Consider the following 13,038-nt stretch of genomic DNA (forward strand, 5'->3'; position numbering starts at 1 on the left):
GCTCAGAACTTGGCTATATGCAAATTAGTCTGTTCCTGTCCCAGTGCATGATGGGAACAGGGCAAACCAAACTACCAAGCCAATTCTTTTACTGGGAAGGAAACAAGCTTCCGGGGTTCTGAGCTGGGATGGGGCAGTGAGCTAAATAACGGTGATGGATCAAGCCCTGATCTTTGGACTGGGTAAGAGTGGTCTGCTTAATTCAGACACTCTGTTCATCACCACCCCCTTTTCTGAATCGTTTTGGCCACTGTAGGTGTGGCAGGGTATACTCAGACATGAGTCCCTTGCTCACTGCTCCATCAGGATTCAAGCAAGCCGGGCCGACGAGGCTGAAATGCCAGAAACCGGTCCCCGGAAGCTTGTATCCTTTCTGGTGAAGAATTGGCTTGGTAGTTTGGTCTGCCCTGTTCCCATGATGCACGGGGCCAGGGACAGACTAATTTGCATATAGCCAGGTTCTGAGCTGGGATGGGGCAGTGAGCTAAATAACGGTGATGGATCAAGCCCTGATCTTTGGACTGGGTAAGAGTGGTCTGCTTAATTCAGACACTCTGTTCATCGCCACCCCCTTTTCTGAAGCATCCAGTAGTAGCATCAACCTCCAATCAGTGAGGGTCCAGCCAACCACAATAACAGCCCCAATAATATGTAGAGCCCTGAGAATCTGGGGCAAGAGCTGGTCCTGGGGTCTCTGTGCCCCATGATGGTCTCTTCGCCCCTCCTCCCAGAATATGCATGTTTTGTTTCACTATGCAACAAAACAGATGAAACTTGATTGTAAGTGTTCAACAGTTGAGCCTGCGTATTACAGGATAATCCTGGATCCACTTTTAGGTGTGGAGATATCTATCCAGACTGTATATTATATCCACTTGTAAATTAAATTGGAAGGTAAGTATGTGTAAATGTCAGGGACCTTTCATTACACTAACAATGAAGGTGAAGGGTAGTAAATACTAAGGAGTATACTGTCCAAAATTGAGAAAGATGTTAATGTGTTAGAAATGTCTGGACATTACAGAGACAGTACACCTACTTTTGGGTCCAAGCACCATATTGTTGGTTAGTGAGATCGTAGAAGTACAAAGCCTGCATTTGCTTTATGGTGTCTCAACCTTCATCATAACTTGTTCACCAATTACATAATTGTTTTTCTTCATTTTCAGTGGACCAGGTTGGCCAAGCAACATTGGGACAGGACCATGGGCAGTGCAGGACATCCTTGGCTTGTCGGCGGGCACATCCTCTGGACATCGTCAGTGAGGAGGAGGAGAAAAAACAAACAACAGACCGCGATAGTGCACCCAGCCCAACACCAGCTACATCAGGAGCCCAGGTGGAGACTGAGGAGAGTGAAAGGGGGCACGTTGAGAAGAACACCACCAACCAGGGGAGAGATGAATGTGTGCCTCCCTCTGGCCCACAAAAACTTGCTATGGAAATGGTGTGCCCTGCGCAGGCCCAAACACCATCTGGGCCTGCCACCAACCCCAGCCTAACTTTTGCTGCATCCATTCCATTGAGGCCTTCAGCTGCACCCCCTCGATTACTCTCTCACCAAGCGCCTTCCCAGTAGAACTGAGGGAGACATATGCTCCTGACACCCCACACCCCTCACGTTCGACCCAAGCCCTTCCATGTGTTGTAACTCCTGCGACTGCATCCTAGGAAGTGATGGTATTTTTTCAAGATGTCAGGACTGCGGTCTCTCTGGGCTTTCAGGAGCTGAATGATGAGATTCAGATGTTGTGAGAGTCACATTCCAGATATTGTGACAAGCTCCCTGTCTCCACCACATACTTGGTTGCAGCCATATTCCCTGTATTGTTCCAATGACCCACCCAGAACACTGTTGATGTGTCACCAAGTGCATCTTCCCTCTTTGTTTCCCCTGCTACCCTTCATACCCCTCATGTTTACAGCTCCCGTGGGGTGTGTTCCAGAATCAGCCAGCTGGTGTGAGTCCACAAGTGCAGAAGATCTGAGCAATGTGGTGAAGGAGGACAGTGTGGATGGCCAGTGAGTCGATAATGTTTTGACCGTGGAAATTTCTTTTATCCCTTGTACATAGACTGGTTCCACAGACAATTCCTGACATGTTTTATTTACTTTGCCCAACCCACTCCAAGGTAGGTCCCTTGCTGATTCTGCCCAAAGATTGTATTTAATGTCTTTTGTCCCTTTCCAATGGTCAGTGATTTATTTGATTTTATTTTCATATACAATTTCCACAATATATATATTTTTCTTCTACACCATCTCTCTGTCCTGTAGTTTGATTTTTTAATACCTAGGTATTCAGTTTTCACAGAAAAAAATATATTCTCCCAACTTCCGAAGGCATACATAAAAGCGGGCATGTGTATAGTATGCCACGTGAAGCATTTTTCACTGGATCAAGTGGAATTCTTCCTAATGGTGACCTCGCCAGTGTACCCACATGTCTGCCACCAGTCATCATCCTCAAACTTCTTGAGCTATCTTTCCCATTTAGCTCTCAGAGGTTCAATAGATGGAAGACTATTGTTCAAGAATGTGGAGTAGAGTCAGGACATCACATGATCTTTCAGATGGGAACCCAGTACCTTGTATTCAAGTCAAGATTTTTCCTCTACTTCCCCCCAGGGAGACATTCACTTGCCCAATATAAATTGCATCTGCTGGCTCCTCAAAAACAGACTCCCTTACTGTTTGTATTCAGCTTGCAATTCAGCAAACTAGAACACTGTACCCTTCTTCCACATGTGACCCAAATTAGAGATCCACAAGAGATTCCACTCCTCCGAGCAGATCACTCAAGAGGTCTGAATTCCAAAGCTGGGTCACCAGTGTCATTCTGCCTCACCATCCTAATGCATGTGAAAGGGAGGTGGGGCAGCCCATGATAGAGTTGTCAGAGGTATCCCTCTAGTGCCATGGCAGTGAGATCCACCCTCAGGGATGGTTACTGTTGGGATGAAAAGGCCAAGTCATTAACAGCCAACAACTGTCAGGCCAAATATTAGAGCTAAGGATTCAGAAGGACAATGCCCCTCTGTCAGGCATCTTGTCAGTAGCAAGCGGGCAAGTCTTGGAACCTCACCATCCCACAGCAACATCCTTGTGACGCTGTCCACTTTATATAAGAAATTGTCTGAGATCGGGAATGGGGTGTTCTGCAACATATACAAACATTTCGGTAAGTAGATCGTTTTGTAGAGGGCTGTCCAGCCCAGCAGTGATATTGGGAGTTTGCTCCACCTCTTCAAGTTACTGCTGTAATCCTCCAGGATTTTCTTCTGGTTTTCCTGGAGAAACAAATCAAGGTCTGGTGTCATAAAAATACCCAAAGAGTGGAACCCTTTGGTCACCCACCACAAGAGCCCAGTCCGAATCCCCCACTCACACTGTGAAGGCTACAAACTTGTGGCAATTGATATGGAAACCCCCTTAGGTACTGAAAATCTCCAAGATGCACAGAATTTGTAGCACAGAATTTGGGGGATCCACAAGATAAAGGATGATATCATAAGCATATAACGAGACAACATCCTCCCAATGTGGGTCAAATCAGAGGCCACATATTTGTGCATCCACTCGGATCCATGATGCCAGTGGTTCAAGTGCCTCCAGGAGGACCCCATTAACCTGGACTCTTACTATACGGTCTTAATACAACAGGCCAACCCAGGATAGAAAATATGGACCAAAGCCCATCTTGCCGAGCATGGACATCATATATGGCCATTCCATGGAGTCATATACATTTTTAGCGTCTAAAGCAAGAAGGACCCCAACTCACAAAGTCCCTTACTATGTGTGAAGCAACCCTTTAGCCTCCTCAGACTATGCCTCGTTGCCCTGTATGGCTTAAATCTGGATTGGTCCAGGTCAACAAGTGAATCAATCACCCGAATGAGGTGATTCACCAAAATCTTAGCCAGAACGTTCGTCTCTGTATAAATCAATGAGGTCGGCCTGTAGGAGGCACAATCTTTTGTACCTTTCCCATCCTTGTGAATCGGTACAATTGGAGCTACTCGAAGGTCAAGTGGCAGGGTGCCCATCTCCCTGGCTTGTTAAACATAAAGAGCATCGGCTGTATAACTTTGGATGTGACGCATTTAAAAAATTTGACGGGAATGCTGTTGGGGTCAGGGGTCTTGCAGCTGTTCAACTGGGAAATTGCTTCTTTTTTTCACAGTAAAGGTTTTATTTCTGAAATTATAAAATCAAAAGAGTTAAACATTTAATGCAATACAACAGGGAATTGCTAGGAAATGAGCAGGAAAACAATTTAGTAACAAAATGGGAGAGAGGAGGTAGAGGAGAAAATTAAAAGAGGTATAGGGAGAGGTTGTCCCGCGAAGGAACAAGCACTGACAATTAGTCTACAATTGTGATGAAAGTCCTGTGAATGACGATGTGAATGTAAGATGCCTGTGAATTCTTCTTTTTTTAATTGATGTTCACACCGTCTTGCACAATATACAGTTACAGAGAAAAAGAGGTAAACAAACTGATAAAAGAGCAACAGTAGACAGTACATATTGATCATGTTGAACAATACACAAGAAAAAAAAATAGGAAAACAAAAATGACACGTGACTATGTCTGAAGCATACCTGGGAAAGAACTTAAACAGACTAATCATTATATACAGCATATAGCATTCACATTGCACAGCAGTATGCAGGTATGTTAACGTGGGTTCCCAGATGTCATTTGGCCTTGAGGACGATGGTAGCTCCTCCGCATACAGGACAACATTTTCTCTACAGAATGATAGATCTTTAAGCCACTGTTTCCGCCTCGGGGCTCAGTGCACTATCCCACCCCATCGCCACCCGACGTTTGGCGACAAGCAGTGCCACTCTCACTAACCTACCTGCGGCACCATTTAAGAAGGGAACTAGACCCAGCAAGCATATCTGTGGAGAACGCTGCGAGGTAATTCCAATAATCTTTGATAGAGTTGTGATCATAGCAGCTCAGTATTCCGATACACGTCTACAGGTCAAGCTAGATGCCAGAAATCTGCCCCGCATCACTTACAAGCATCTGTGTCCCAGAGCCCATATTTAAAAAGCTTGTATGAAGTGTAATAAACCTGGTGCAAGTATTTAAAATGTATAATATGCAAGTTTCCATTAGAGGCGAGGACGCTAGTAAGTTGGCAGCAGACTTCCTATTCTTTCTGCGTGAGTGGTGGGTCAAGATACTCATTCCAGGTGCCAAGGCTCTTGTCACATGTGAGGGGCCTGTCTTCCTGAGCAGCGCAATACAACTTAGTGACTTGCTTGGGTCGGGTGGGGACTATGGTAAGTGTGAGCAGCGCCAATACCTCCAGTGGCTCCGTAGGGAATGTTTGGTAGTGAATCTGCAATGCCTTTTTTAGTCTATGCATGTAAAACACAAAGAGCGGTGTCTTATTCTGAAAATAGTACATGTCAGTGGTAGCCAGAAACGTGCCCCCCGGAAATAGATCTTGCAGCTTAGTTATGCCCACTTGCTCGAGTGTACACAGTGCTCCCTGCTCATGTGTTACGGATATGCTCAAGTGGTAAGCCACCGGTAAAAGCCGGGAATATAATGGTAGTTTTCCTGCTTCTCGACCCAATGCCTGCCTAGTGGCAATCGTGGAGTTAATAGTGTTGAAAGTATTGCGGGGTGTAGGTCTATGATTATGGGTTAATAAGGAGCTCAATGGGATGGGGTGTGCATCCCAATGTTCCACAGCCAAATGAGAGACAAATGCATGCGGGATGAGCCAGAAATGTGCGTATTGTGCATGTGCGCAAAGATGACGGTGGATCCAAACCCCCAAATATTTTACCGAGTACATGGTCAACACGAGGGGAAATTCAAGTCCGTGCAGGATGGTGCTCTCCATCAGCGGCATCACCATGGACTTGGACGAGTTAATATTGAGGCCAGAAGAGCGGATATACTCACGGAGAATTGGTGCTAAGAAAGTGCAGGGCTCTCATGTAAAAAGCAGCATATCGTCTGTGTAAAGAGAGCTATGATAACAGGCTGATTTAAAAAGTTGAGAGCTGCGCACTTATGAGATTGTCTAATAAGGCAGGCTAGGGGTTCCAGTGTCAGAGCAAATAGCATCGGTGAGAGTGGGCATCCCTGCAGAGTGCCACTGGTGATTTATATTGGGTCCGATGTGTAGCCCTCCACCCTCACACGCGCTGTTGGCCCAGCATACAAAAAACAAACTCAGTTAATAAAAAGAGGTGAAAAGCCCATCCGCTGTAATACATAAAAAAGTTAGCCCCATTCTATAGAGCGAAATGCCTTTGCGGCGTTAAGCATGATCGCCGCCGGCGGCAGTTCAGGATTGAGAGTGTGGAGTGTAGCAAACAGCATCCGTAAATTATGAGAGGTAGAGCGCTCTGGAATAAAGCAAGATTGATCGGGCAGGACCAATTTTTGCATGACCGGCTGGAGGCGAGTAGCCAGAATCTTCGCCAAGATTTTTACAACTATATTAATGAGTGACAGAGGCCTGTTGGATTCAAAACTAGTGGGGGATTTATCTTTCTTGAGTAGCGTTATGATTAGTGCCTCGCAAAGTGACGGCGGTAATCTGCCTTCATCATACGCTTCAGCTTACATTTCAAATAAATAAGGGTTGAGTTCTTCAGCATAAGCCTTGTAAAATTCACATGGGAAGCCGTTGGGGCTCGGCGCCTTTTTATTAGGTAATGGTTTTATCGCCGTTCGAATATCTTCCACTGTGATCGGTTGACTGAGGTATATTCCCTCTGACCACCTGATAGCCATGCGATGGCTACCTGTGAGAGGTATTTATCATGATCGGAAATATCGGTCTCGCCTTGGGAGGTGTACAATTTCTCATAAAATTGCCGAAATTGATTTGCAATGTCTGGAACACTGTGATAGTCTTGGCCCCTCTCATCTGTGATTTTAGTAATTATCTCTCTTTCCAGGCGGTCTTTCATCTTATTAGCTTAATGATATCCTGGCCTGCCACCCTCTCCATAGGCATGTGCTCTATGTAGTTTAGATATATATCTCATCTCTTCCTCCGCTAAGGTTGCATGCTCAAGAACATCCTCTTTAAGGGCTAAGGGAAGCTAGGGTCGACTCACAAGGTGCAGCTTCAAAATCCTGCTCTAGTTTTTTTAGTGTAGTCTCGAGCTTAGACAATTGTACTCTCAAATCCTTTAATATACCAGATGTTGTGCACATACAGGTGCCCCGCATATTGGCTTTAAACCCCTCCCAGAGCACCCCAGTGCTTTCTACTGACCCCTTGTTATCTGCGAAGTATTGTGTTTTGGCCTCTCAGATTGTCTCTATGTAACCGGGCCCAACAGTGCTTCAGGCCTAAAGCGCCATGTGAATGCCCTAGAGACCGCTTGTGGGACAGAGAGAACGAGGTGTACCGGACAGTCATGTCCGCCACCCAGCCCAGTGCCTCCTCACACAGTAACCAGTATTCAAGAGTGGACCAGCTGCCATCTGCGGTGGAAATGTGTGTGCCCTCCAGTGTGTCACGGTGTTTATTGCACCAGACATCTAGCAATCCCAAGTCTGCCATTCCATCTTTTAATCACACTCGCTGCCCCAGGAGAGTGACCCTCCCTGCCGCTAGATTAATCCTTAGTTGGATCTAAGTGTGTATTAAGGTCCCTGCCCCAGAGAATGATAGCATCCGGGAGTTCACGGAGAACAGCAAAATACGCTTATACAATATAGGGTCATCAATGTTAGGACCATAGGTATTGACAATAGTAGCAAGCGTGCCCATCAGTTTCCCATGCGGAATAGCATAGCGCCCTGCTGTGTCGGCATGAGTTTGGATTGAGAAGGGTGAGGACGCCACGGCTGAAGGATGAATGTGAAGAAGCAATCCTATGAAGAAGCCCAGCGACACCCCACTAACCTATCTGTGATTTGTGTCAGATGTGTTTCCTGTATAAGGGCAATGCCAATACCATGGCGATCCAAGTGTGCCAGAACTTGGCAAAACTTTTTTGGCGAATTTAGCCCCTATACATTCCATGTTAAACAGGCGATGGACATCACATTACTATGGACAATTACAGCAAATGATATCTGAGATGCACATATCCCAATGCATCAAAAGGCCTATCCTCAAAAAGAAGGGAGTACTGCTGTGGTTGTTTGAACGTATATACATGGCGCTGTTAAAGGATTTAAAAACAAAGTCAGTCATTTCATTTCAAGACGTCTTTATTCGATTAGTTCATCATAAAAGACATAAAATACAATATATACATATAAAACAGTTAAAACAAGTATTAAATCATTTGTAATTAATCAGCTTCTTATACAAATAAGCAAAATTTTACAAAGGGACTCTAGTACAACCATAGATCAGTTAAAACAAGTATTAAATCATTTGTAGCTAAACAGTTTATCATACAGATATATTAAATTTTACAAAGGGACTCTAGTACAACCATAGATCAGCCGGTTACCGAAGACTAGGCAGTCACCATTTGGGTACTTTTAATAAACCTGCTTCTGAGCACCCAGGCCCACCCAAGGAATTTAGCAACCCCAACAACAATAAGGGAATCCAGGTTGGTTTTTAGCAATCTAGAGGCTTCCACAGCCAATCTGGTACCCAAATGTCTACAAACCGGTCTTAGCCATTTGGCTCTGGGGGCAGCATATAGAGGGCACACATAAAAAAAGTGATTCAGGCTTTCCCCAGTACCTTGACACTTGGGACAAAACCCCATCCTTTCTGTTCCCCACTTTTTAGTAAACTCCCCAATGGGAAGCGAACCGCATCTAAATTGAAAAAATAGTTTGCGGTCCAGGGGTTTAGTTATGGTATCCCAATACCGTTCTAGCTTGGGCGCATCCTTATGTACAATAAACAGTCCAGTGAGGCTGCTTGAACTCGATTTCAAGTACATATTGTGAATCACCCAGTCCCAATAACTTTTTTTAAGTTCCTTTTTGGAGGGGAAAATGGCTGACTCAGGCGAGGACCACAAATTGCCAAGACCCAAAGCTAATAGGGTAGCCTTGAGGTCTCTCAACCAACCGATGTTCATGGCACCAGGGCTATTTTTAACCTCCAAGCATGCTTCGGCATAATGATGGAGTTCTGGTGTTGTCCACAGACGGCGCCAGAATGTTAATGGACGGAGTCTTGCTTGGTCCACCACCGAGTGGCACCCAAGGTAAAAAAGTAGGGGAATTAGAGGGGTCGACTGTGGCAAACCTGTAGACATTCTTAAGAATTACTGCCACCCCATAATTCCGCACCATACAGGACTGCTGATAGAACCTTACCACCATAGATCTTAATAAGCGGGGACATTGGCCTCGTAAATGACCCTTTATGTTCCTTAATCAGTGCCCCGCCCAACTGTTGGTGTTTCAATGTCATAAGCTCGATCTGATGGGTCCAGCTCAAAGTGTCGCTGAAGGTAACTCCCAGGTAGGTGAAGTGCTTTGTTTGCTCCAGGGGGATATCCCCCATGGAAACCCTGGCGTTTATTTGCTTGTGCCCCCTTAAAACCATAAATTTGGTTTTAGACACGTTCACCTCCAGCTCATGCTCGCTGCAGAAACTCTCGAACCTGGACAGTGCCTTTTGCAGACCCTGTCTGGTACGTGAAATCAAGAGAGTATCGTCAGCGAACATGAGCAGGGGGATTCGCATGCCCGCCAAGCTTGGGGCATCCGTGGAAAAGTTGTCATAGTACTTAGTGACCCCGTTGATATATAGGGAAAACAAGGTAGGTGCCATGACACAGCCTTGCCTGACCCCTTTATCCACTGGAAAATTCTCCGTCACCTCACCCGGTTTTCCCCAGCGTACATAAGCAAAGGTCTGGGCATGAAGGTTCACTATAAGGCGTACCAGTATGGGGGGCATACCCATATCCAATAGGGAATTCCATAAGCCAGCCCTCGGGACCAGGTCAAACGCTGACCTAAGATCCACGAAGGCCGCATACAGGTTGCCTTTACCCAGGGTGACTGTCTTCCAGTGCAAGAGCATAAAGCGGAATGCCTGATCCAAGGTGCTCACATGGGATCGAAACCCAGCTTGAAGGGGGGTGAGGATATCGTACTCCTCTATCCATGCCTGGATCCTAGTGAGCACAAGACGGGCTATGATCTTCTGTACCGCGTCTATTAAACTGATTGGCCGGTAGTTGGATGGGACCGACCGATCGCCCTTCTTAAAGATTGGCAGTATTTCTGCACCGGCCCAGGAATCGGGTACTCTGGCGTCCGCTGCCAATGCATTTGCCAAACGCACCAGATATGGAACCCAGAGGTCATGATCCTCCAGAAATATATCCGCTGGGATACAGTCTGGACCAGGCGCTTTTCCCCTAGGAATGGCTTTCAGAACTGCTTCAACTTCCTTAGCCGAAAACACAAGAGTATCAAAAGATAATGGCCAGCTAATAGAAACATGCGCAGTGTTGCAACATCTGAATTGTTCCACAAAATGGGACACCCATTTTTGTGGTTCAACAGAAGCAGGGCTTGGACGATCATCCTGAGAGCTACCCCACCTAAGGAGGTGCCAGAACTGCTGTAAATTCCTAAATCCACAGGCCTCGGCTAGAGATCTCCATCGCTCATCGTCCCAAGCGGCTTTTGCATGGCGTTTTGCTTCATTAAAAGCCTTCCTACTTACTTTGATTAGGGCGGGGTTCTTTGATTTTAGAGCCTTAAACAGATCTGCGTGGGACTTCCTGCAGGCTTCATTAAACCAGTTTAGTGGTTTCTTGCCCTTCCCTTTATTTGCAACATACTTAATGAACAAGGATTTTAGGGACAGAAACAGGCTGGCATGAATAGCTGCGATATCTAAATTCTGAACATCACATTTTCCAGTTTCTACCAGGGAGTTTGAGACCAGAGCTCTGATCTTTTTGCGTGCTTCCACGTCTACCGAAACCTTTGGCCAGCGCACCCTCCTCATATCGTTTGTAAGTACTACCGCCTCCTGAACAGAATTAGGCTGTCGTACAACCAACCCTACAAAACTGAAATCCTTCAATTCTGCCACCAAGGGTTCATGGTCACTTTCTTGGCGCGGTTTAACAGCCATATCCAAAACCACGGGCCACATATTCATATCAACTAAAATGTAGTCAATACGACTACTGTATCTACCATTAAAGAAAGTGTGATTACCCATCCTGTCCGAGCTAGTACGACCATTGAGTGCTCGGAGCCCCCAGTTCAGACAAAGACCTTTAATATATGTAGCTGCTTGAGACCATTTATTTATCGGGGGAATTTCAAGTTGTGGGATCCCCCAGGACTGGTCCTCTGCTTCAGTTAATAGACCATCATCATTACTTAATGGTTCAAAGCAGGTGTTGAGGTCACCCATCACCACTACATGTCCAGAATTTACATTAGAGCTTAAAAAATCATCTAAACAAGTAAGGGTGTGTGAGACTCTGCCACCCGTCATTCCCCTAGCATAAACATTAATCAACATTATATCCAACCCCCTGCATGTTCGAATGCTAACTATCAATAAATCAGAACAATCAATAGAAATTTAGTTGACAGTTACACCTGCAGCTTGGCGAACCCATGTTGTGAGGCCACCCATAGCCCGACCTCTTAAGCCTTTGGTCGCGGGCTTGTAAAAATTCAAAAAACCATGGAGATACACTGGAGGGATTGCCCAAGTTTCTTGAAAACACCAAATATCTCCTAGTGAGATGAACTCTACCCAATCAGGGATACATGTACGAGATTCTAAACCTGCGATATTCCAACAACCCATAACAGTACCCTTGTTGTACATTTGCTCGCACAGGTTAGTAATCTCAGTAGGGTGAGAATCATTAGACTGGGAAGGGGTTGCTTCAGGCACAGAGGCAACCAAACTCGTACCCGGCATCATCAAACCCACAGCCCCGACCTGCAGACATGGCTCTGGGTTTGCACCCGCTATAGTAACACTCATTGAGGGCAAAAGGGTTAATACCATATCCAGTGTACCTATCCCCACTCTGTTAGTTGTACCCTCCTCCAAACAGTTACAAGGATGCTCAACATAACTTCCAGTCATGTTTGGTGAGTTAACCAGATCAACCCCCCACCCATGTGATCCGGGTTAGATACATCATCACTTATCGACACTGCTGGTCAATCATTTGTCGATAACCCTGAAAGGGGGTCATAAAGGTTCCTCAACGGTATGTTCCAATGGTCTTTGGGATTGAGGCTAGTTGGATGATAATATGCTGGGTAAAAATTAGGGAGCTGTTGGACCTGAGGAAAGACATGGGTAAAAGGAACTATGGGATACAGAGGATTATTTGGAACAGAATAGTTCGGTATGACTGGTGGGCCCGGAAGTTGAGGTTTAATTTTAGCCCAGCCTGGTGTTTGCGGAGGACAATTATAGCTAGATTGGGTGTAGGAACTGTACCGTTCCTCAGGGTTAATTTGGGGTCCATGAAAACTAGATGTAAAGTTGGACCATTTGAGGAGGCTTTTGGTGTTTTTAACATGGGGTTGTTCAGTTGGGTTAATCAGGGTCTCAGGATAGAAATAACTAAGGTTCCTGGTGGAAACCCCTCCATCATGTTTCCCTACAAACCAATCTGAGATGTAAGATACTACTCTGTTGTCCCTAAAGTTGATGATAACTATATCACCCTCTATATCCTTTGGACGAACCCCCACCCATTGACATCTTCTGACCGAGACAATGTCCCCATTAAGATGTGCAGGAAGGGGTCTATTTGTCTTTAGCCAAAAGATGACTTTATTTTTTAGGCTTTCATTATTTTCCCGATCCCCATCCGAGACTGGTGGCACACCCGTCATTACAATAACAAAATTCAAAGAATCCGGTGGCAAATCCACATTGGGCCTCCTTGATGGGGGTTTGTAGGGATTACCAGTAAAGGGAGCCGATTTACCCTCCCCTTTCTTTGGCTGTTTCACAATTCCCTGTGGCGGAGGTTTACTAACGACCACCCTGGGATTCGCGTTGGCCGTACTAGCTGGTCTTGGGGGTTTAACAGCCACAACCGTCGCTTTATT

This window comes from Lissotriton helveticus, chromosome 4_1 (assembly GCF_964261635.1).
Source record: "Lissotriton helveticus chromosome 4_1, aLisHel1.1, whole genome shotgun sequence".
Taxonomy (NCBI): Eukaryota; Metazoa; Chordata; class Amphibia; order Caudata; family Salamandridae; genus Lissotriton; species Lissotriton helveticus.